Here is a 26,073-nt window from a genome sequence, read left to right as displayed (position 1 = left end):
GTTGATCTGCTAAACACATTTAAATGACATGCTTACTTAAAATCAATAGAACTATATTTTTAAGATTCCACTTTTTATGTTTCATGTTGCCCATGTATGCAAATACATTGTGGCAGATTGAAAAATTACATTCTTGTATCACAATCAATCAGTCCTAATTTATCACTCTCATGCATCTGGGAGTAGAGCTCAGACAGGGGACTCTCATCTGGTTGTGCCTGAGTTGCTAAGGCCATGTGACTAGTTCCTGACAGTGATCTCAGATGGCATTGAGACATTCAGGAGTCACCCCCCTAGGAAATCAATCAGCAAATGGTTGATTGGTAGGTTTACTTTCATTTGCAAAATGTGATTTTTTTCTTAATATATAAGGTATAATAATGTAAATTTTAAGGAATTGCATCATCCATCCTGTTATTTATTTTTTTCCTCCTTCCCTCCCGCCCTCCTTTTCCTTCCCTTTTCTTTCTGAACTCCCTAGAATTCCCTAATATAGTCATGGGAATTACATTGCAAATGCCCGGGCTGTTGAGCAGTGTACTTAGCTAGTCTTCAGAGTGTCCATGGCAGAATATTGTGTTGAGATTATGGGACACCTTTGATTAGTTTTGCTTTCTTTCTTTTTTTTAATATGTAACCAAAACTTTAATCCCAAGGATTCTCACAAAACATACTACAAATGACAGCATGAAAAAAACTTTTGCACAGTAACTCAAAGTTCAGTTCTACAATGTACCCTTAACCTGGCAGGACAGTGGTATCTTGAAGTCTCAAATTTCCAAATGAATAATGTTACAAAGAGCTATGTATTAATATACAGTAATCACGTAAAAAATGTATGACCTAAAGCAAAGAAAGGTAAACTAACTTTCTAGAAATTTCTTAAGTTCTACACTAACTGGACCACCTCTGCCCAGTGTAAAGACTAGTCAGATTTTTTTAAACCTCTAGTCTAGTTTAAGGGTGCAGCTTTAATTTTTACTTGCTGGCTTGTGTTCACAGCAGCTTTTGAAGGCTGCATGTTCTTTCACCGCTGTATGTTATATCCCAGCTATAGAAAGTCTCAGGTTCAATTTTTGCCAGTTTAGTTTCCATAATATTATACATTGCACTTTAGCTGGGAGGAGTTGAGAGATTTATTATCAGTCTATGCAAAACTAAAGTTCAAAGCAGAACCAATTTTGCTTAAGGGAACATTGTAATGTAACAATTCTTGGTACTACATGCCTCACATGATCCATTTCAAACCATAGAGAATTACATCTTTATGGCACTGTTCCAAGACAAAGGCGAACAGCTACAACATCTTAAAAATGCACCAAGCTTATGAAGTCTCAAGCAAAACTTGAATTTTCTGTACATACTCCTGTCAAATGAAGTTCTTTCCTGTACACCACTCCTCTTGAAAACTGGTCTTCTATTTCCTTTCATTTGACCTAGATCACCTACGTGACCTAGAGAAAGACCGGGACAGCTTGTTACTTCTCTCCCGAGACAGTGATCTTTCTCTTCTCCTATCTCTAGAAGGGACCTGCTCCAGCTGTGGCAAGAAGCCTCTCCGTCTTGGAGATCTGTGATGAGGTAGAAAACTCCTCTGATAATCATCTTGAGGGTGGCGACCCAAAGAGGGAGGTGGGCCACGATTTCGACTTCTCTTTTCACCATTCGACAGTTCCACTCTTACTGGCAGCCACATGTGTTCTCCCATCTAGCCCTCCGACAGCATCGACTGCATCTCGGGATCTTCAAATTCAACAAAAGCAAAGCCGGGAGGGTTTCTAGCAACCCACACACTTCAGAGTGGTCCACAATAGCCAAAACCTCGTTCCATTTCAGTCTTGTTACCGTTGTTTCCAAGATTACCTACATAAACCTTACCATCCAATGGACAGGAGTCATGATGTTTTTTGAGATCTTGAATCAGGGACACGGTGGCTTAAATCCACACACCATCAGACTACTCTTCTGCTTTCCTCCGCCTGGCTCCCACAGATACCGTCCCCTGCCCGGCATCCACGAAATGACCTAGTTTTGCTTTCTGAAATGTACTTGAGAACTACTTTATACTTGTTGGGAATTAGGTGTGGAGACAACTGTGGTGCACAGCTCCTAAGTGCCCCCCCCCCACCCCATGATCCCTTTTCTTGTGTTCACACCTCTACATAAGCCCTTCCTTTTGAGCATGCGCAGGACATGGCGTTTGCTTATACGTTGTATAAGCCTCTGTTGCTTTAGCCTTGATTTTCTTTTCTGGCTTTGAAGAGGCAAGCTGAGAGGAATCCTATAGTTGCAAGGGAGCAAACTCTGCCAGCAGCCCGAGGGAGCCTCCCCAGTAGCGAACCCAGTCCCAGGCCTGATGGCGGCCTGTGAGACTCTAGGCAAGGACCCAGCTCAGTGTGCCTGGGCTTCTAGCCTGGAGAAGCTAGAAGTGTGTGTTGTCTTAAGCTGCTATGTAGTGATGTGGTCATTGTTATGTAGCAATCGAAAACTAATACACTAACTTACAGGTGATTTCTAAAAGTCACTTCCCTGGCTAATGCATATATTGGTTAGAATGTTCCAACAAATTCCACTGGGCTTGTATTTCTCTAGATAAGAGGTATGAGAATGTTTATATTGAGTCTTTCCCAGGGCCCATTACATTAACTTGGGTAGAATGCTCATAAGTGGTTCTGTGACACAACTTTTCCCACTTTCCCTGACTATGTTTCATGTGCTGTCTCAGTCAGAACATGAGCTGACAACCCAAGAACGGAAGGGGCTGGTCTTCCCAATTCACTGTTTTATTCCCAGCCTCCAGTGAGTTCCTGGTGCACAGTTGGCTCAAAACATGTTTGTTGAATAAATGGGTAAATGAACAAACTGTTGATATCATATTTTTCTTATTATTGCCACAATTCTGTCTCAGGCTCTGTGGCAAGTGTTTTATATACGTTATCTCCCTGAATCATTAAAATAGCTTGCTAGGCAAGGGGTGTTGGTCTCATTGCACAAGTAGGGAAGCTGAGTTTCTGAAAGTTTAGTGATTGGCCAAGGTCAGGCAGAGATTGAGTGGCAATGCAAGGCCAGGTCTTCTCCATTGAAAACATTTTAAAACACATTCACAAATATACCTACATACATGTTCATGCATATCTATCTATCATCTATCTATCTACCTATCTATCATCTCTATCATCTATCTATATCTAATATATATGTACATTTTTAGTAAGAAGTCTGAAGTTTTCTTTCACCTACATTGATTATGTCCCTTTAAAGGGATTTGGGTTCTGAAGCTTCAAAAGTCCCTTTGCATTTCCTGCGTCTCCTGTCACCTGTAACTACCCTCATGGGCTGTAGATGGCGCTGCAGGATTTGTCGCTGCTTGGTTTTCTGCTCAGAAATTACTGTATTTACTCCTGACAACCTTGGTTCTTGGAGAACTAACTTTCTAACGATTAATATGGAAGGATGATCCCAATTATGGGTGATTCTTCCTCTGTAAATTTCTAATAATTATTTAGAAACTTCTATGTTAATCACTTGGAGGGACTAATTTCCTGAAAAAGGTAACCAGGGACAGGAATTCACATTACAGAGTGCTTACTCTGTGACTTTCAGTGACTTACTTTACATTCTAACCTATGTGGCTCAGTTGGTTGGGCATTTTCTTGCAAACTGAAAGATCACCAGTTTGATTCCTGGTCAAGCACATGCCTGGGTTATGGGTTTGGTCCCCAGTCAGGTAGCATACGCACAAGAGGTAACCAATTGATATTTCTCTCCCTCTCTTTCTCTCTCCTTTCATGCCTCTCTAAAAGCAATAAATAAATAAATAAATAAATAAATAAATAAATAAATAAAATGTTTAAGTGGCTTACTTTACCCCATTAATCTCATCACATTCTTATGAGGGAGGTGCTATTATTATGCCTCTCACAAAGGAGAAGAGACAGATCCAGAAAGGAAACACACTCTAAGGAAAGGGAGGGAGGGATAGCTCTTGGTTTAGATTCCACATCAGAGGCTGCTCCCATAGGGCCCTGGACTGGCCTTATCCCCACATCAGGCACAGAAAAGAGAGAAGGAAGCAAAGAGCTCCTTAGAAAAGTTTTGTTGTCATTGTTCTTTTCCTCTGTGGCAGCAAAAAGAGTGAGTCACAAAGCCAAACATCAGTTTGGACCGTGGGACCCATGGCACAGATACCCACACCCTATGGTCACATTCCCCCTGTTGTGGGAAGAAGGTGAGTGGGGAGCAGTGGAGTAACAGGGAAGTGGGCACAGTAACTCTGGGGAGTAGGATGGGTGGTGGGTGATAAGATGGGGAGGGCTTCACAGAGGTCCCTGTTGTTGTAAATAATTTCTTTCACATTTAAAGGAACCAATCCCAGAAATATTAGACAAAATGGGATTTAAACAGGATAAATCCCTTGGATTTGAAGTGCTAGGTGCTCTACTTCATACCAAGGCTAGCCTAAGTGGATCTGAAGTCTGGGTTCTGTAGGGCTCAATGGCAAGGGGTGAGTCATTGAGGAAAAAGCCAGAGACAGACCCTTCCTTCAAAACACAGTGAAGAGCAACTGTTTGTCTTAATTCATCCAATTCAGTGAGTTTGGGCTGCCAGGAAGGTGAATGACAGCCACGTCCTCCCCTTGGCATCACATAACTGCGACTAGTCAGTTCTAGTAAGTTTAGAAATTTCCCAGGAAATGGAGTCTCTTTTCCATTGAATCAATGTTCTTGCCAGAGCTAACAGAGGTCTTAATAAAACAATGAGACAAGCACTATGAATTAAATTGCACTAATTTTAGTTGTAATACAACCACAAGTTTTCATTTGCATGATGAAGAGCTACATATTGAGGCCGAACTTGTTAGGTGTGAAGCAAAAACCTCTGACTACAAAGTCTCCATACAGTCTCTGGGCCTGATGTGTTGCTCTAAAGTTTATAATCACTCTCACATGAAACCATGGGACATTCATCATTGAAAAGTCTGAGTGATGTTGTTAAACCCCTTTTTAGCTGAATGACTTCTCCAGGACACTTTTTAACCTCCCAGATTCTGCCACCTTTTGTCCAGAATTGGTGTGTTAGCTAACACTCCATTCTCATGGAGTCCACCCAGATAATTTTGTCTCAACGCATGATGGGGTACCAATGCCCACCCCTTTATCTAGCAGGTTGAAGGGAAAAGCTTTTTTACCTATATTTAGAGTATATTTAGAAAGTGCTCCCAATATTGATAGAATAACAATTAAGACAACTTAATAATGTACCCCAAAGGATAAATAGATCCCCTTTCCTTACTTCTTTGCCAGAAGAGATCTTCCTGTATGCTTATTAGGGTATAAGAGAAAATGACCTATTGAAACTCAAGAGTGGAGCAGCAGAAATATAGTAGAATCTTTATTTATTTATTTAGAAAGCAAATTTTTTTTTGTATTTTTTCCATTACCATTTATCCCCCTTATACCCCCACCCTGCAATCCCCACACTACTGTCCATGTCCATGACTCCTTTTTCCTTTTTGCTCAATACCTCCACCCCCTAACCTCCCCCTCCCACCAGCTGTCATGTGCTCTCCATCTATGAGTCTGACCCTATTTTCCTTGTTAGTTAATTTTGTCCATTATATTCCACATATGAATGAAATCATATGGTATTTGTCCTTTTCTGACTGGCTTATTTCACTTAGTGTGAGGTCCATCCTTATTCTCCAGGTCCATCCACGCTGTCACAAAGCATAAAATTTTCTTCTTTTTCAAGACTTAGTAGCATTCCATTGTGTCAATGTCCCATAGTTGTTTTATCCACTCATATTATTGATGGACACTTGGGCTACTTCCATATCTTAAAGATTGTAAATAATGCTGCAATGAACATAGGGGTGCTTATGGTCTTTCAAATTAGTGTTCTGGCTTTCTTCAGGTATATTCCCACAAGTAGGAGTGCTGGGTCAAAAAGCAGATCCGTTTTAATTTTTTTGAGGTATCTCCATATTGCTTTCTACTGTCTACATTCCCACTAATAGTACAAAAGAGTTTCCCTTTCTCCACATCCTTGCCAGCACTTGCTGTTTGTTGATTTATTAATGATGACCATTCTGACAGGTGTGAGGGGATAACTCATTGTGGTTTTAATTTGCATTTCTCTGATGATTAGTGATGTTCAGCATGTTTTCATATGTCTATGTCCTGTTTGGAGAAGTGTCTATTCAGGTTCTTTGCCCATTTTTTAATTGGATTGTTTTTTTCTTGGTGTTAGGTTTCATAAGTTCTTTATAAATTTTGGCTATTAACCCCCTATCAGATATTTCATTGGAGAATGTGTTTTCCCATTCTGTGGGTTATTTTTATTCTGTTGATGCTTTCCCTTGTTTTGCTTAAAATTTTTAGTTTGATGTAGTCCCACCTGTTTACTTTTTCTTTTGTTTTCCTTGCCTGAGGAGATATATCAGATACAATATTGCTACAAGCGATGTCCGAATTTTACTGCCTATATTTTCTTCTAGGATTTCTTTTTAAGCAGAGTGCTTCATTTTATTTATTTATTTTAAAGTATATTTTATTGATTATGCTATTACAGTTGTTCTATTTTTTCTCCCCTTTATGCCCCTCTACTCAGTACCCCCCATTCCCTCCAGTATTCCCTGCCCTTTCATGTCCATGGGTTATACATATAAATTCTTTGCTTCTCCATATCCTATACTATTCTTAACTTCCCCCTATTTTCTACCTACCATTTATGCTTCTTATTCCCTGTACCTTTTCTCCCTATTCTCATTCTTCTGCTCCCCGCTGATAAGCCTCCATGTGATCTCCATTTCTGTGATGCTATTCTGTTCCAGTTGCTTGCTTAGTTTGTTTCTGTTTTTTGTTTTTCTTTTTAGGTACAGTTTTTGATAGTTGTGAGTTTGATATTCTTTTTCTTAGGTAAGTCCCTTTAACATTTCATATAATAAGGGTTTGGTGATGATGAACACCTTTATCATGACTTTATCTGGGAAGCACTTTATCTGCCCTTCCATTCTAAATTATAGTTTTGCTGGATAGAGTCATCTTGGATGTAGGCCCTTGCTTTTCATGACTTTGAATACTTCTTGCCAGTCCCTTCTTGCCTGCAAGCTTTCTTTTGAGAAAGCAGCTGGTAGTCTAATGGGAACCCCTTTGTAGGTAACTCTCTCCTTTCCTCTTGCTGCTTCTAAGATTCTCTCGTTATCTTTAATTTTGGGTAACTAAATTATGATATATCTTGGCATGTTCCTCTTCGGGTCCAACTTGTTTGGGACTCTCTGAGCTTCCTGGACTTGTATGTCTAGTTCCTTTGCCAGATTGGGGAAGTTTTCCTTCATTATTTGTTCAAATAAGTTTTCAATTTGTTGCTCTTCCTCTTCTCCTTCTGGCACCCCTATGCTTCAGATGTTGAAACGTTTAAAGTTATCCAGGAGGTTCCTCAGCCTCTCCTCATTTTTTTGAATTCTTGTTTCTTCATTCTGTTCTGGTTGAATGTTTATTTTTTCCTTTTTTTTTTTTTTTCCAAATCATTGATTTGAGTCCCAGTTTCCTTCCCTTTACTGTTGGTTTCCTGTGTATTTTTCATTATTTAACTTTGTATAGACTTCAATTCTTCATTTATTTTGTGGCTGTACTCAGTAATTTCTGTGAGCATCCTGATGACTGGTATTTTGAACTTTGTATTTGATAAGTTGGCTATCTTCTCATCTTAGTTCTTTTTTGGAGTTTTGCTCTGTTCTTTCATTTGGGCCATATTTCTTTGTCTTGGCGCACCTGTTATGTTGTAAGGGGTTGAGCCTTAGGTACTCACTGGGGCAGGGCAACTCACTTGGCTGTGTTGTGGTGCTGTATGTGGCAGAGGGGTCAGAGAGGGAATGATAGTGCTTGCTCTGCTCTTGCCCTGCTTTCAGTCACTTTCCCTGCTTCCCACAAGAGAATTGTACCCTTTCAGGTGCTGCCTTGGCGCTGATTCCCAGGTAGTTGAGCCTGTGTACATTCTAGGATTCCATGGGCCCCTCCAAAGGACTCTCCTGTGAGACTGGTAGTTTCTCCCACCACTGTAACCCTCACAGATTTTTACAGCCAGAGGTTTTGAGGCTTTATTTCACCATTCTGGACCCCTGGGTTATGTGATCTATCCCACTCCCCAGTTGTTCCTCCAGTTTATCTGCTTGCAAATGTGGGATGGCCTGGTCTGCCAGCCACCTCGCCTGCTGGGTCTGTTGCCTTGCCATGCATCCTCTCTGCCCTGGCTGCCCATCTTTGCACCTCCTACCTGTCTGGATGAATGTTGCTTTTTTAACTTCTTGGTTGTCAGACTTCCATACAGTTTGATTTTCTGGCAGTTCTGGTTGTTTTTGTTTTTAAATTGGTTGTTATCCTTCTTTTGGTTGTGCAAGGAAGCAAAACATATCTACCTATGACTCCTTTGGATGGAATCTTTTCTAGGATTCTTATAGTTTGGGGTTTAACATTTAAGTCTTTTTTCTGTTTTGAATTTACTCTTGTGTTTGGTGAAAGAATGTGATCTAGTTTCATTTTTCTGCATCATGTGTCCAATTTTCCCAACACCATTTATTTCATAAAATATATTTAGCTCATTCTATGTGCTTGCTTCCTTTGTCAAATATTAATTGACCATAAAGGCATGGGTTTATTTCTGTGCTGTCTATTCTGTTCCACTGATCTATGTGTCTGACTTTATTCCATTACCATGTTGTTTTGATTACTATGGCCTTATGGTATAGTTCAATAATAGGTAGTGTGATTCTTCCAACTTTGTTCTTCCTTTCTTTTATTGCTGTTGCCATACAGGAACTTTTGTGGTTCCATATACATTTTGAAATATTTGTTCTAGTTCTGTGAAGTATGTCATTGGTATCTTGATAAGAATTGTATTGAATCTATAGATTACTCTGGGTAGCATGGACATTTTAATGGTGTTAATTCTTCCTATCCATTAACATGGTATGTACTTCCACTTATTTGTATCTTCAATTTATTTCTTCATTGGCTTATAGTTTTCTGAGTACAACTCTTACATCCTTGGTTAGACTTATTCGTAGGTATTTTATTCTTTTTGAAGCAATTGTGAATGAGATTGTTTTCTTAATTTCCATTTCTTATAGTTCATTATTAGCATATAAAATTACAACTGATCTTTGGATATTAATTTTGTATCTTGCTACTTTGCCAAATTAATTTATCAGATCCAATTCTTGGTGGAACTTTAGGTTTCTTTATGTATAATATCATGTCATCTGCAAGTAAAGACAGTTTTACTTCTTCTTTTGTAATTTGGATGCCTTTCATGTCTTCTTGTCTGATTGTTATGGCTAGAATTCTAGTACCATAGTACTAGACATATTGAATAAGAGAGGTGAAAATGAACATCTCTGTCTTGTTCCTTAAGGGATTTTAAGGGAAACACTTGTATTTTTTGCCCATTGAGTATGACGCTGGCAGTGGGTTTCTCATATATGGCCATTATTATGTTGAGGAATGCTCCCTCTATTCCCACTTTGCTGAGGGTTTTTATCGTAAATGGGTGTTGGATTTTATCAAATGCTCTTCCTGCATCTATTGATATGATCATGTGGTTTTTATCCTTCATTTTTTAATGTAATGTGTCACATTTTTAAATTTGAGAATGTTGTGCCAACCTTGCATTCCCTGAATAAATCTTACTTGATGATGGTGTATGATCTTTTTGATGTATTGCTGTATTTGGTTTGCTAATATTTTGTTGAGGATTTTTTAAAACTATATTTTATTGATTATGCTATTACAATTGCCCCATTCTCCCCCTTCACTGCCCTCCGCCCTGCACACCCCCTCCCACCCACATTTCCCCCCTATAGTTCATGTCCATGGGTCATACTTATAAGTTCTTTGGCTTCTACATTTCCTATACTATTCTTACCCTCCCCCTGTCTATTTTCTACCTACCATTTATGCTACTTATTCTCCATACCTTTTCCCCCTCTCTCCCCCTCTCACTCCCCTGTTGATAACCCTCCATGTGATCTTCATTTCTGTGGTTCTGGTCCTGTTCTAGTTGGTTGCTTAGTTTTTGTTTTTCTTAGGTTCAGTTGTTGATAGCTGTGAGTTTGTTGTCATTTTACTGTTCATATCTTTTTCTTAGATTAGTCCCTTTAACATTTCCTATAATAAGGCCTTGGTGATGATGAAATCCTTTAACTTTACCTTATCTGAGAAACACTGCCCTTCCATTCTAAATGAAAGCTTTGCTGGATAGAGCAATCTTGGATGTAGGCCCTTGCCTTTCATGACTTGGAATACTTCTTGCCAGCCCCTTCTTGCCTGTAAGGTCTCTTTGGAAAAATCAGCTGACAGTCTTATGGGAACTCCTTTGTAGGTAACTGTGTCCTTTTCTCTTGCTGCTTCTAAGATTTTCTCCTTATTTTTAATCTTGGGTAATGTAATTATAATGCACCTTGGTGTATCCCTCCTTGGGTCCAGCTTCTTTGGGACTCTCTGAGCTTCCTGGACTTCCTGGAAGTCTATTTCCTTTGCCAGATCAGGAAAGTTCTCCTTCATTATTTGTTCAAATAAGTTTTCAATTTGTTGCTCTTCCTCTTCTCCTTCTGGCACCCCTATGATCAGGATGTTGGAAGGTTTAAAGATGTCCTGGAGGTTCCTAAGACTCTTCTCATTTTTTTTGAATTCTTGTTTCTTCATTCTTTTCTGGTTGAATGTTTCTTTCTTCCTTCTGGTCCACACCATTGATTTGAGTCCCAGTTTCCTTCCCGTCACTATTGGTTCCCTGTATATTTTCCTTTATTTCACTTAACATAGCCTTCCCTTTTTCATCTAATTTGTGACCATATTCAACCAATTCTGTGAGCATCCTGATTACCAGTGTTTTGAACTGTGCATCTGATAGGTTGGCTATCTCTTCATCACTTAGTTGTATTTGTTCTGGAGCTTTGATCCATTCTTTCATTTGAGCCATTTTTTGTTGTTGTTGTTGTTGTTCTTGGCGCGCCTGTTACATAAAGGGGTGGAGCCTTAGGTATTCCCCAGGGCGGGGCAACCCATGTTGCTGTGCTGTGATGCTGTATGTGGGGGAGGGGTTTGAGAGGGAGCAATGGCTCTTGCTCAGCTCTCTGCTGGTTTTCAGTCACTCCCTTCCCTACCCACAATCTAATTGGGCCCTTCTGGTGCTGATTTCCTGGATGGGTGGGTGGGTTTGTGTAAATTCTAGGACCCTGTGGGTCTCTCTAACACACTCTCCTGTGAGGCTGGGAGTTTCTCCTGCTGCTGCCTCATCCCCCACAGGTGTTTTCAATCAGTGATTTAAGGCTTTATTTCCTCATGCTGGCACCCTGGGTTGCGCAGTCGGTTGCTGGGTCTGCCAGGTGCTGCCTTGCTGCCAGCTTCAGCATTGTTCACCCCAGCCCTCCAGCCACCACCTTGCCATGAGTCCTCTTCGCCAGGCTGACGATCTCCGCCCCTCCTACCGGTCTGGATGAATGTGTCTTCTTTATCTCCTTGGTTGTCAGACTTCCATATAGTTCAATTTTCTGTCAGTTCAGGTTGTTTCTTGTTTTTAAATTGTTGTTGTCCTTCTTTTGGTTGTGCGAGGAGGCACAGTGTGTCTACCTACACCTTCATCTTGGCCAGAAGTCTTGTTCAGGATTTTTGCACCTATGTTCATCAGGGATATTGACTTTCTTTCTTTTCTTTCTGTTTTTTTTTTTAATAGTATCTTTATCTGGTTTTGGAATTAGGATAATGCTGACCTCATAAAATGAGCTAGGGAGTCTTTCCTACTTTGAATTTTTTGGAATAGTTTGGGAAGAAGAGAATTTAGTCCGTCTTGGAATGTTTGGTAAAATTCACCCATGAAGCCATCCAGTCCAGGCTTTTTGTTGTTGGGAGTTTTTTGATTACCGCTTCAACTTAACTAGGTGTAATCTGTCTATTCAGATTCTCTGATACTTCCTGATTTAATTTTGGAAGACTATATGTTTCTAGGAATTTATCCATTTCATCTAGGTTGTCCTGTGGGATGCCCCATCCTACAGAGCTCCCCCGGCCACGAATGAGAATGAGTCATCCTGGACATAATCTGTTGTTCCAGTGGGAAAGGGGGTGGAGATTCCTTCTGGTGGAGAATGCCCCAAGCCCTTCTCTGAAATGGCTTTATTGGGATAGGTTTGTGCAGGGGCATAGAGCATACATGCATAGCTTATAAATCAATGTCGAAAGGCTATAGTCATAGAAAACTGATATTATCTATAGATGACAATTGAAGAAACAGAGATCTGCCTCAGGTCAGGGTCTGTTAGACAGGCTGACACCAAATGGTTGTTAAGGCATGTTTCATGAGGTAAGGAGTTCACTCCTTATGCCTTGAGCTTAAACATCTGGTTTATATCAAGAGGGCTATAGCAAAGCAAAGCAAGCTTCAAAGGGTACAATGTATTCTTCAGGCCTGATTTCCCACAGGAACCCTCAGTGTTAGTATTGGGTCATGACTGCCACCTGCATTCAGGGCATTCCAGTCAAGACTTACAGGCCTCTTTCAAGGCCTCGCTCCTGTGGGGCTACAGTCTCCAGTACCACACAAAGTGGATCCCAACATCACCGAATTTGTTGGCATATCGTTGTTCATATTTTCTTACAATCCATTGTATTTCTTTGGTGTCACCTGTTATTTCTTCTATTTAATTTCTGATTTTATTTATTTGGGTCCTATTTTTTTCTTGATAAGTCTGGTTAAAGGTTTGTTAATCTTTTTTATCTTTTCAAAGAAACAGCTCTTGGATTCATTGATCTCTGGTATTGTTTTATAGACTCTATTTCATTTATTTCTGCTCTGATGTTCATTATTTCCTCCCTTCTACTCACTTTGGGCTGTTTGTTGTTCTTTTTCAAGTTCCTTTAACTGTAGAGTTAGACTGTTTATTTGAGCTTTTTCTTGTTTTTTTTTTTTTCTGATATAGGCCTGTAAGTCTATGAATTTCCCTTTTAGGACTGCTTTCCCAGTGTCCCACAGATTTTGGGTTGTTGTGTTATCATTTTCTTTTGTTTCAAGGTATCTTTTGATTTCTTTTTGATTTCATTGTTGATCCAGTCATTGTTTAATAACATGTTACTTGGCTTCCATGTCTTTGTGTGTTTTCATTGTTGTTGTGGTTGATACCTAGTTTCATAGCATTGTGACCAGAGAAATTGCTTGATATGGTTTCAATCTTCCTAAACTTTCTAAACTTGTTGAGACTTGTTTTGTGTCCAAATATGTGGTCTATCCTAGAAAACATTTCCATGTCCACTTGAAAAGTATGTATATCCTGCTGCTTTGGGATGAAATGCTCTGAAGATATCAATTAAATCCACTTGATGCAGTGTGTTGTTTAAGGCTGCTGTCTCCTTGTTGATTTTCTGTCTGGAAGATCTATCCATTGAAGTCAATGGGGTGTTAAAATTCCTCTTCTATGACTGCATTTCTGTCAGTCTCTCCCTTTATATCCATCAAGATTTGCTTTACATATTTAGGTGCTCCTATGTTGGGTGTGTAAAGGTTTACTAAGGTCTTATCATCTTGTTGGATTGTTCTCATTGTCATTATATAGTGCCCTTCCTTGACTATAGCCTTAGTTTTAAAGTTTATTTTGTCAGACATAAGTATTGCTACCCCAGCTTTTTTCCTCTCCATTTACATTTGAAATATCTTTTTCATCCCTTTACTTTTAGTCTGTGTGTATCTTTCAATTTGAGATAGGTCTCTTGGAGACAGAATATATTTGGGTCTTGTTTTCTTACCATTCAGCTACCCTGTGTATTTTGGTTGGAGCATTTAAGCCATTTGCATTTAAGGTGATTATTGATAGATACATATTTATTGTCACTTTTTAAAACTATTTTCTTCTTTTTTCTTCTTTTATTTCTTCTCCTCTTCCTCCTCCTCCTCCTTCTTAAAGCAAGCCCTTTAATATTTGTTGAGGTACTGGTTTGGTGTTAACAAACTCCTTTAGTTTTTTCTTGTCTGTGAAGCTCTTTTTTTCTCCTGCATTTTTAAGTGATAGCCTTGGTTACCTACAGGTCCTTGCTTTTCACCACTTTGAATATTTTATACCAATCCCTTCTGACCTGAAATATTTCTGTTGAGAAATCGATTCTCGAGGAACCAAGATGGCGACGTAGGTAGACACACTGCACCTCCTCGCACAACCAGAACTGACAGAGAATCGAACAGCAAGGGAGACTGACACCAAAGAAAGAGAAAATAACATTCATCCAGACTGGTAGGAGGGGCGGAGATGGGCACCGGGGTGGAGAGGACTCCCGTGGCTGTGGCGGGACTGAGACTGGCGGAGTGTGGGACAAATGGCACAGGAAGTCCTAGCACTAGCAGACCCTGCGGCCCCACATTTACACAGATAAACCCAGAGGGCCGGACTCAGAGTGGTGGAGAGTGGGGCAGACAGAGTGGCGGGTAGCACCTTGCGGCACCACATTCGCCCACAGATAAATCTGATGAAGCAGACCGCGCAACCCAGGGCTCCAGCTCAGGGAAATAAAGCCTCAAACCTCTGATTGAAAGCGCCCCTGGGGGTTGGGGCGGCAGCAGGAGAGACTTCCAGCCTCACAGGAGAGGTTGTTGGAGAGACCCACAGGGGCTTAGGGTGTGCACAGGCCCACTTACTCAGGACCCAGCACCAGAATGGCCCAGTTTGATTGTGGGTATCGGAGTGAAAGATTGAAATCCGGAGGAGAGCGAGGCGGGCGCCATTGCTCCCTCTTGGCCCCTCCCCCACGTACAGCGTCACAGCTCAGCGACCAGCATTACCCCGCCCTGGTGAACACCTATGGCTCCTCCCCTTAAAGTAACAGAGGCGCCAAGACAAACAAACAAACAAAAAAAAATGGCCCAAATGACAGAACACTTCAAAGCTCCAGAAAAAATACAATTAAGCGAGGAAGAGATAGCCAACCTATCGGATGCACAGTTCAAAGCACTGGTTATCAATATGCTCACAGACTTGGTTGAATCTGTTCGAAAAACAGATGAAAAAATGAAGCCTATGCTAAGAGAAACAAAGGAAAATGTACAGGGAACCAATAGTGATGAGAAGGAAACTGGGACTCAAATCAATGGTATGGACCAGAAAGAAGAAAGAAACATCCAACCAGAAAAGAATGAAGAAACAAGAACTTGGAAAAATGAGGAGAGGCCTAGGAACCTCCAGGACACCTTGAAACGTTCCAACATCCGAATTCTAGGGGTGCCAGAAGGAGAAGAGGAAGAACAAAAAATTGAAAACTTATTTGAACAAATAATGGAGAACTTCCCCGATCTGGCAAAGGAAATAGACTTCCGGGAAGTCCAGGAAGCTCAGAGAGTCCCAAAGAAGCTGGACCCAAGGAGGAACACACCAAGGCACATCATAATTACATTACCCAAGATTAAACGCAAGGACCTACATCCAAGATTACTGTATCCAGCAAAGCTATCATTTAGAATGGAAGGGAAGATAAAGTGCTTCTCAGATAAGGTCAAGTTAAAGAAGCTCATCATCACCAAGCCTTATTATATGAAATGTTAAAGGGAGTTACCTAAGAAAAAGAAGATCAAAAATAGGAACAGTAAAAATGACAGCAAACTCACAGTTATTAACGACCACACATAAAACAAAAACAAGAGCAAACTAGGCAAACAACTAGAACATGAGGGTTGTCAATAAGGGGGTGGGAGGGGGAGAGGGGGGAAAGGTACAGAGAATAAGTAGCATAGATGATAGGTGGAAAATAGACAGGGGGAGGGTAAAAATAGTGTAGGAAATGTAGAAGCCAAAGAACTTATAAGTATGACCCATGGACATGAACTATGATGGGGGAATGTGGGAGGTAGGGGGGTGGTCAGGATGGAGTGGAGTGGGGGGGGGGGGGAAATGGGACAACTGTAATAGCATAATCAATAAATATATTTAAAAAAATAAAAAATTAAAAAAAAAAGAAAGAAATTCTCTCCTTGTCTTTAAGCTTTACCATTTTAATTATGATGTGTCTTGGTGTAGGCCTCTTTGGATTCATCTTGTTTGGGAATTTCTGTGCTTCCTAGTCTTGTGTGACTTTTTCCTTTACTAGATTAAGAAAGATTTCAGTCATTATATCTTCAATGGGTTCTCAGTCCTCTGTTTACTCTCTTCTTCTTCCCAAGATGTGGGTGTTGTTACACTTCATATTGTCCCAATGGCTTCTTAACCTCTCTTCATTTTTTAAAATTCTTTTTTCTTTTTGCTGTTCTTCCTGGGTACTTTTTCTACTTTGTCTTCCAAATTACTGATCCAATCCTCTGCTTCATCTAACCTACAGTTTATTCCTTATAGTGTATTATTTATTTCAAATATTGCATTCTTTATTTCCAACTCATCTTTCTTAATGGTTTCTTCATCTTTTTTCATGTTGTTGAGTATCCTTATAATCATTACTCTAAACTCTATATCTGATAAATTGCTTGCCTCCATTTCATTTAGTTCTTCTGGAGAATTCTCTTGTTCTTTTATTTGGGGCTGGTTTCTTTGTCTGCCTATTTTGACTCCTTTTTTGTGCATTTGTTTCTATGTATTAGATAGATCTGCAAAGGCTCTCGTGCAGCACTTTGTCAGACGTTGCTTGGAAATTGCCCTTGGCAATTTGTTTGAAGCTATCAGTAATCCACAGCTTGTGGCCCCCTTTGGTGGGTGTGGGTGTGTTCAGAAAGAACCAGGCTGTGCATCAAGGCTGGCTTTTATTAGCATTGGGCTCGAGCAAGGGTCAGCTAAATTCCAGATTCTCTAGAGATTACTGGAGAATCTCCTTTACTGTTAGCCTTAATCAATACCATAGCCTCCAGTTGTACTTGGTAGCCTGGTTTTGGCTCCACAGGGAGGGTCAAGTGGGATTCCTGTGGGTGAGGCTATTGCTTTCCCTCAGACTGATGTTGCTTGGAGGGGAGTTCTCTGAGAAACATGGCTCCTGCTGTATGGGGAATGACTCAGCCCCCAGGGAATGACCAGGGACATTGGTGGTTGTTCCTTCAGTTCTCTCCCCAGAGACACCAACCGCAGACTGTACTCAAGCATCTCTAGTTCACTCTGCCCTCCCTCTGCCAGAGCCCAGGGTAAGTGGCTGCAAATGAAATTTTGTGCATTGGCCCTTTCAGAGGCTCTCTGCATCTCTAGCCATCTGTCCCTGGTGGGCAGAAACCCTGCTACTTTTCAGTCAGATGTTATTTAGTTTATTTTCCTGAGGCTGGTGTTCTAGCCTGGGAGCCCAGCTTGGGGTTTAGACCCCACACTTCTCTTTGGTTACCTCCCTGGCCACTGAAATATCCCTTCAGAACTTCGGCTGCCCCTTGTAGGAGTACAGTCAGCCTTCTTGTGCCTCTACACTCCCTTCCAGTCTTGTGGTAAAGTGGTTTCTTCCATATGCCCTTGGTTATAAGGCTTCTTTCCACCTAGTGTTCAGTTGGTTATTCAGGATGATTTTTCTTTAATTTAGTTGCAATTTCAGTTGGCCCTGGAAGGGAGTTAGTATAGCTTGCACTTACTCCTCTGCCATCTTGGGTCTCCGTAGAATCTTTAAAAGCCTGTATTCTGTTGCCTTTCTGGAAATGCACAGATTTATAGACTGTTTTTTAAGTTAGTCATCAAATATTTTGTAGATGTCTATTTAATAATGGGCCACATGACTCTGCTAGATGCTGAGAATGCAGTGACCAAATGCAGGGGCTCTATTTCTGGAGTATGCAGCCTCACAGGGGGACAGTTAGTCAGCTAGCAGAACACAGGAAAATCGGTGATAGAGGGAGCTCTGGGGCCTGTGGGACAACAAGGGTCAGACCAGCAGTCTAGAGGTAGAATTGAGCTTGAAACAGAAAAAGCCAATGTTCATACTGCCTGTCACTACCAGAACCAATAAGCAGAGGCAGGATTAAGTCTTCATGGGCACTTTATTCAGATTGCTAGTGATTTGAGAAGACAAGCAGGTTATGTACCCTAACAGGCCATCTTATATTCCATTTCGAACTGACCCTTTTTATGAGATGAAAAGTGTAGGTAAGGGGTTTGGAATTCAGGGAAAAGTTAATCAGATAAAAAGCTGCAACATTCTTTCATCTGTTGACCTTTATATGTATCTTGGGTGGTGGTCATCTCATCCTGGAGCACAATGGCTCAGATAGCATCTTGACTGCTTGCAGCCCTCCTGGGGCACAAAGGTGGAACTACTTGTGATCTCCTAGAGTCAGGGTGGGTCATACCTTCAGTTCCCAAAACAATAGTTTTTATATGCATTGATTACTAAACTAATTGACTATTACCTAAAACTAAAATTTTCCAGCTCTTGAATTCCCCATCATTCCCTCCACTGTTAGCCTAAAGTATCTAATTTCTGAGATTAGTTTCATATGAAAGTACTCATTTTGCTGTTGAGCACGTAGCTTAGCATTAGACTGTCTGGTAAGAGGGCTTAGGAACACGTTTAATTGAAGATACACATAAGGTGGCATATTGTATGCAACACAAGCTATGATACTGAAAAAAGTGAAAAGAATAAAAACAATAAATGCCTCCCTAAGACCAGAATACTAGGCAGCCAGGAGGTTGGTTTAGGCATATAAATATCAAAGAATCCTTTTCTTTGTTTTATGTTGGAAACTACTTCATTTATTCTTTACTTTATGCTTTGTGAGTTGTAATTATCAGTCAGGTTGTTAACAGCAGAGTCCTTCATATCCATGAGTATGTTTCAAATGGAGGTAGTCATAGCTGCATGATTCTCTAATACTCCTTCTCAAACTCATTCTAGTCCTTGAGTAATGGCACTAATGGTTTGTGAGGTGGCATTCAAAACTTTTGCCATAGCACAGACTAATCTACTTATTTCTACATTCAAATAGGTTACCATGCTGTCATTACAAATACAGTATAATCAAAGACACATATTCAGTGGGGTAAAATTGTACAAATCACTGTTACAATCAGGTGCAAGGAGAGTTCTTGTCAAACCTGGGTGGGATGGAGCTTCTGAGGCATAAACACCAGCAATCTTCCCAGAAAGCATGGTCCCCAGAACTTTGTGCTGGAACATAGGAATAAACAACCTTTCCACATATTAGAAACCATCCTGCAGGCAATTTCACATGACCAAAGGCATAAGATACCTCAGTGGTGGTGCTGCAATTCATCTTCACATCTGCTGAAAACACCAAACAGTTTTTAGTACAGTTGACAAAAGTTGCACACTCTCTAGCTGGGGCTACATTAGCAACTTTTAAGGAAAACATTTCCCTGTCCTTTAGTTACCACACATCCCCAATTATAAATATTGGAGTAGCCTATTTTCTTATTGATATGCTTAAACAAAGTATAGTTTTGAAGGCTTTCCACAGGAGTACAATCACCTTTATAAGATATGAAGTGGAAGTTTGTTCAACATAAATTTCACCTGCAAAACAAAAGTCAGAGATGTTTACACCATTTTTTTTCTAAATATACCCAAATATTTTCATCTCATTTGAAAGGAACAAGTTATCTATAATATGGGATTAAACAAAAATTAATGAAAAGAATATAAGTCATTGTTTTTGAAAGATGACTTTCAGGTCTTATGGTTCAGTGGTCGATTGTCCTTCCAGTGCTTTCTTTATTCTGGTGTGATGAATCCAATGTTTTATTGCTGCCAATTTCACCGCATTTGGGTGGTGAGGAGTACATCCCAAGGTTCAGTCCACTTTTGTTCTAGTTGGCTTTTTGAGGAACCTGTCTTCCAAGTCTTGAGTAGCACCTTATCCCCAGGCTCAAGGGAATGTAGCAAACCTGTAGGGGAGAGGTCTATAATATAAGCAAGATCGTTAATCACAGCTAAGGTCTGACTTAGGTGTTGTACATTTCCTTTACCTCCATTTCTTGATCTATGTACATGTCTCCCACCCCAATCATAACCTGAAATGATCTCCTGTACACAATTTCATAAGGACTTGATTGAATCCCACATCAAGGAAACACCCGTATCCTGAGCAGGGCAATAGGTAAAGCTTCATTCCAATGGAGATGAGTTTCTTGACACAGCTTGGCTATATTTTTCTTCAAGGTGTGATTCATCTTCTCTACCTTCCCAGAAGCCTGATGTTTCCATGCCTTGTGGAGTCTCCACCTGATTCCTAAAAATTTACTAACCTCCTCTTAATTTCTGGAACAAAAGTAGGTTCATTATTGCTTTGGATGCTGCCAGGTAGGTCAAAGCGAGAGATTATTTCCTTCAGTAGGGCTCTAACAATCACAGAATGTAGCAAACCTGTAGGGGAGAGGTCTATAATATAAGCAAGATCGTTAATCACAGCTAAGGTCTGACTTAGGTGTTGTACATTTCCTTTACCTCCATTTCTTGATCTATGTACATGTCTCCCACCCCAATCATAACCTGAAATGATCTCCTGTACACAATTTCATAAGGACTTGATTGAATCCCACATCAAGGAAACACCCGTATCCTGAGCAGGGCAATAGGTAAAGCTTCATTCCAATGGAGATGAGTTTCTTGACACAGCTTGGCTATATTTTTCTTCAAGGTGTGATTCATCTTCTCTACCTTCCCAGAAGCCTGATGTTTCCATGCCTTGTGGAGTCTCCACCTGATTCCTAAAAATTTACTAACCTCCTCTTAATTTCTGGAACAAAAGTAGGTTCATTATTGCTTTGGATGCTGCCAGGTAGGTCAAAGCGAGAGATTATTTCCTTCAGTAGGGCTCTAACAATCTCTGAGGATTTCTCCATTCTAGTAGGATAGACTTATACCCATCCTGATGAGATGCCAACACAACTAGCAAATATTGCCACCCTTGGACCCTTGGCATCTGGGTAAAGTTTCTGTGTCAGTCCTCAAATGGGCACTGTTCTTGGTAGTATTTCCCTTCTTTCTTTTGATGGGGGTCTGTCTTGGGGGTTGTTCTTCTGGCACACAACACACCTAGCAATTATTTTGTGTGTGGCTTTACAAATTCCAGGACCTGTGAGCCACGCGTAATATATGTAGTTAATGAGTCCCTTCCATAGTGAGTGGCCTAATACAAATGCTTCATGACTGGTAGTACTATATGTTCCGGAAGCAGTAAAACTCCTTTTTATTCTTTCTCCATCCACTAACAGTGCCTTCTTCATCAAAACCCTAGCTCTCAGCTTTCTCTAAGTCTGCAGTTGAATATTTAGGGTCAAATTGTGACAAGTCTAGAACAGGTACCAAAGGCATTATAAACATTCTTTTAGCAGCCTGTTTCACTGCTCAATCAACCAGATTGTTTCCTCTAGCCACTTCAGTGTCCTCTTTCTGATGCCCCGGGCAGTATGTAACTGTCACCTGTGAAGGTACCTGAACAGCTTCTAACAATTTTAAAATTTCTGCTGTATGCTTAATTTATTTTTATTGGAGGTTAACAGTTCTTTTTCCTGCCAGATGGAACCACGTGATTGCAAACTTAGGAGAGCTTACCTTGAGTTGGTATATACATTCACTCTCTTTTCATGTGACAATTCCAGTTCCCTCGTCAATGCAATCAAGTCAGCTTTCTGAGCAGAGGTTCCTAGCAGCAAGGTCTTGACCTCCACTATTTTTGAAGAGTCACAACTGCATACCCTACTTTTCTGTTTCCTTTGTCCATATAACTTCCAGCTGCATATAGAGTCCAGTCTGCCTCTCCTGGAGGATGGTCCTGTAAATCCATTCTAGAATTAACTTAACCAATCATCTCAGCACAGTCATGTATTAGTGCAGACAAGTCAGGCACCAGGAGAAAAGAGGCAGTATTCAACTTACTTATAGTTTTGGGGGAGATGTTGGGATTGTCAAGAAGAATTGCTTGGTACCTGCCCATTCTTCCAGCAGTGAGCCACACATTTTCCTTTTGTTCAACACTTGGTGAGGTGCATAAATGGTGATAGGCTGTCCCAAGGAAACTTTTCAGCATCCTGTAAGAGCTCAAAGGTGGTTGCCACAGCTCTTGAGCAGGTTGGCCACCCCTGGACCATATGATCTAATTTCTTTGACAATTATGCAGTGGGTTGCAGAATATCACTAAGTATTTCGGTGAGGACACCTAGGGCAATACCCTACCTTTCATGAACGTATAATTGAAAAGGCTTTAGTAAGTTTGGAAGTCCCAAGGCTGGTGCAGAAGCCAGTTGTGCCTTCAGAGACTCAAAAGCCTGAGTGTACTCCTTCAACCATTCTAAAGGCTATATTCTGTTCCTTTCAGAGCCTTTCCAATGTAGAAAATGGAGTATATGCCCAATAACATCCAGCAGGCTGGCCCTTTGGCCCTACTACCACTGGAAGTCTTCACAAAGGGTATTGCCCTATCCCAGTAGGAGCTTGTCCTCCTCTGAATTTGGCTCCCTCATAGGTTTGAGAAGGAGAGACCAGTTCAGGCTCACTTTCCCCACTTCCCTCAGTTGAGTACGGAGGAAGATCTCCCAGGACTGAAGGGGCCATGGGAACCCTGAGCATGCTCATAGCAGCCATAATAGCTAGATCTTCACTCTCCTCTGAGCTTCTGCTGTCTTTTACAGGAAATTCCCTTTTCTCTGGACCATTAATCTATGTCCTTTTAATCCTGCATCCTTACAATGTAAACTCATGAAAGTTTCTAGGTAAGGCATTTTGTTCAACTTCCCTGATCTTTGACAAAACAACTCTAACTGCACTAATTTAAAGACCCATTCAGTGGCCAGCACTCTCCTGAATCTAGAATATACAATACATAAGCCAAACTGTATTACAATAAAAAACATTTTCTATTTAGTCATAGCTTTATAAGCATAGGCCAGCCAATCAACCAAAACTCACCCCCCAAGGCTGTTTCCCTGAACAGAGGCTTTTCCTCCCTTTCCACCAGACAAAGCTCTGTAATATCACACAATCCTGAAGGCACCTTAATTAAGCCAGAAGGCACCTTTTTACCAGACAGAGCTTTGTAAACCAGAAGGAAACTTAATTCATGACAATTTAAGTCATGACCCGGGATTATAACCTGAACAGCAGTGATTCAATCAAAAAGTGAAGATGACAGGAAGTGCCAGGAGTTGGAGAAGGAGAGTCTCCAAGTGAAATCACTTGGCAGCTGCTAGGGAGTCTCCAAGTCTGCACCGTGGGTGTCCCCAGTCCAGGCAGCCAATGGGATTCCCCATCAAATACCCAGAGGCCAGGAGAACCAGAGCCAAGATTTGGACATTACCCTCAATCAGCACTGAGGCTTTTTAAGCACAGGAATGACCTGGTCACACTTGTGCCAAGAGGTTTTCAGTGTTAAAGAACACAAATCAACAGAGTAAAAGTGAAGATCTAATGGATTTATTTAGTGATTCATGAGTCAGGCAGTGTCCTGTCTGCAACTAGAAGAGCTCTCCTAGTGGCTTCACTAAATGGAAAGTTTTTAGAGGCAGACCAGTATGGCAGGGTAATTATTAGCAAAAGAAAAGAAAGGATTATTTTTTGGTCAGGTCAGTTTTGGTGGTCAGAGAAAATGGCAGGGTTTTTATCATGTAGATTACCGCTGGTGTTGATCAACAAATTCCAACTGATTAGTTTAAATTTCCACTCCTGGGACAAGCTGACACTGTAATTAGTTTAGTTATTAAGCTTTGGTTTGGTGACATGGCTTAGCAAAAGTGATTTCATTTTGACCTATTCTTTTTTAAAAAAAAAAAAACATTTATTTTTTATTGTATTTTTTTCCTTTACCATTTACCCTCCTTATACCCTCTTACACCTCCATCACTTCCCTCCCCCCACAATCAACACACTGTTGTCTGCATCCATGAATTCTTTCTCTTTCTGGCTGGGTCCCTCCACCCTGACCACCTCCCCCACCAACCCCTGAACTGTCAGCCTGCTATCTATGAGTCTGCCTCAGCCATATTGGATTAGGGTCCACTCATAATGATCTCATTTTCATTTAATTACCTCTCAGTAAAGACCCTATCTCCAAATTCAGTTACATCCTGAGGTACTAGGGGTTAGGATGTCAACATATGAATTTGAGAGAGGTGGGAACAATTCAGCCCCTAACACTCCACCTAAGTAATTTTGGAGTTGCTTTTCCTGAGATGTTACTGCAGAAGAATTTTGAAGCAAAGGAGACAACAAATTTTCTCTTGAAACTTTGGGAGCTCAACCAGTCAAAGGTAATTAAATTTATTTATCAGTAAGTAATTGTCCCTGTATACAATGTATTTCTCTAGAGCAGCAATTTTCAATCTATTTCATTTCATGGCACACATAAACTAATTACTAAAATTCTGCAGCACACCAAAAATACATTTTTTGCTATTCTGACAAAAAATAGGTAGAATTTTGATTCATTGTCATTTTTTAAATCTGACAATCTAAAGGAAAAGGGGTCAGTGCCCCTGACTAAATAGTCAGGTATTGTGTGTTTTAAAAATTCTTGCAGCAGACTGGTTGAAAATCACTGATCTAGAGGAAAGCCAATTGTCACCAAACCTATATAATTGAATCACAAAGATGCCTTCCTCTTCCTTCATTCATTTCCCCTCCTATCTCAACTTCTTTTATCCCTTTCCAGTAAGGAAAAAAAGAGAACTCTACTGGGCACATTTACATGTTATCTTTAAACAAAAAGAAATGGAATTAGGCCTTGTAAGGCCAGGCTATGTTATATGTCAATCTGAAATAAAGACTTTCTTTGTCCCGATGTTTCACTTGTACCAGTGTTCTCAGTACCTGAAAGACTGTGGCAAGAGAGGACAAGGAGGGACTCATCACCACGGTTACACATTTATGACAATAAGCATGTTGTTATTTAAAAAGCCTTCAGTGCTTTTTATTGAATTTAAAAGTCCCATTTTGCCTTAAATACTTCTTCTTTTTCAATTTTACTGTGATTTACATCATATTCTCTTACATAAAAATTACTCTCCAGTCCAGAAATTCTTCATTCTGACATCTGTCCAAAATGTTCCTTCTACAACCTGCAGTCATAATTACTTGTTTTAATACCACCAGCTCCTTCTTCCTGCTGTCACATTCTTGCCTAAAAGGCAATGGAAAAGAAAACATCTCTCTTGGGAGCCCAGAAATGCTGTAGAATTCTCTGTCAAGTGATTCGCTATGTTTATGTAACCAACAGAAAGCAAACTCAGACATGTACTACCATCAGGAAACCCCATTGTGTTCCATTAAACAAACAAAAAAACGAACAAACAAACAAACAACCACCACTTTGGTCTGCTTTCTCAAGGAAGAGAACCAGCTAAAGCTAAAGTTTATAGAGTCTTTACAGGCACATCCATGCAATGATGACTTAAGGACTTCCCATTTAAAAACAGCAAGATGACAGTCTAGACCAGGGGTGCTCAACCCCCAGGGCCACAAGAAAAGCTCGCCTGAGCTCCACCTTCAGTTGCCCCCACCCCCAACCACAGTGGTGGGAGTGAATCTCACTTGAGCTTTGCCTCCTGTCTGCCTCCATCTTCCTCTAAATCGGTCCATGGTGCCAAACATGTTGGGGACTGCTGGTCTATACCAAATGCCCCAGTTAGCATAGTACATACTTTCAGGAGTTCATAGCCTTACCACTATGGTGGAAAATTTGGTAAAAGTAAATGTTCTATAATAAGGTAGTGTGTTGTGGTAGAAAAAAGTTACTGATGAATAAAGACATATTGAGGCAGATCTTTATGATTAACCTGTTTAGTACAAGTGAAGAACTTCTGCTCTTGGGATCTTCATTAAGTATCCAGGGCCAAATGTTCACCCAAGATTTATAATCACTTTGTTATGAATCCATGGATTATTTTCAATTTAGTTACTGAATATCCTAAATGAGTGAGTCATAGAGTCACCTTATTTTTAATGTAACCCCAATGGGAACTGTAGGAGAGAACTCAACTAGTTTATCTCAGATATTCTGAAAGAGCAAAACATAATAGCCAGTATAATTTTGAAAAATAAAGAAAGAATAGAGGTTATTTACCTCTACCAGAAATAAATGATACTATAGAGGAATGGGTACTTCTGGGGAAATGAAGTAGCTATACATTCATTCCCC

General features: G+C 40.4%; 1 pseudogene; it reads right to left on the bottom strand.

Moving 5' to 3' along the window:
* Positions 1 to 1,070: 1,070 nt before the first annotated feature.
* LOC112307278 (serine/arginine-rich splicing factor 3-like) overlaps positions 1,071 to 26,073 on the bottom strand; it is a 76,371-nt pseudogene continuing 51,368 nt past the window's right edge.

This window comes from Desmodus rotundus, chromosome 1, assembly GCF_022682495.2.
Source record: "Desmodus rotundus isolate HL8 chromosome 1, HLdesRot8A.1, whole genome shotgun sequence".
Taxonomy (NCBI): domain Eukaryota; kingdom Metazoa; phylum Chordata; class Mammalia; order Chiroptera; family Phyllostomidae; genus Desmodus; species Desmodus rotundus.
Note: the sequence above shows the minus strand (reverse complement) of the source record. Positions and strands in the feature narration are given on the sequence as shown.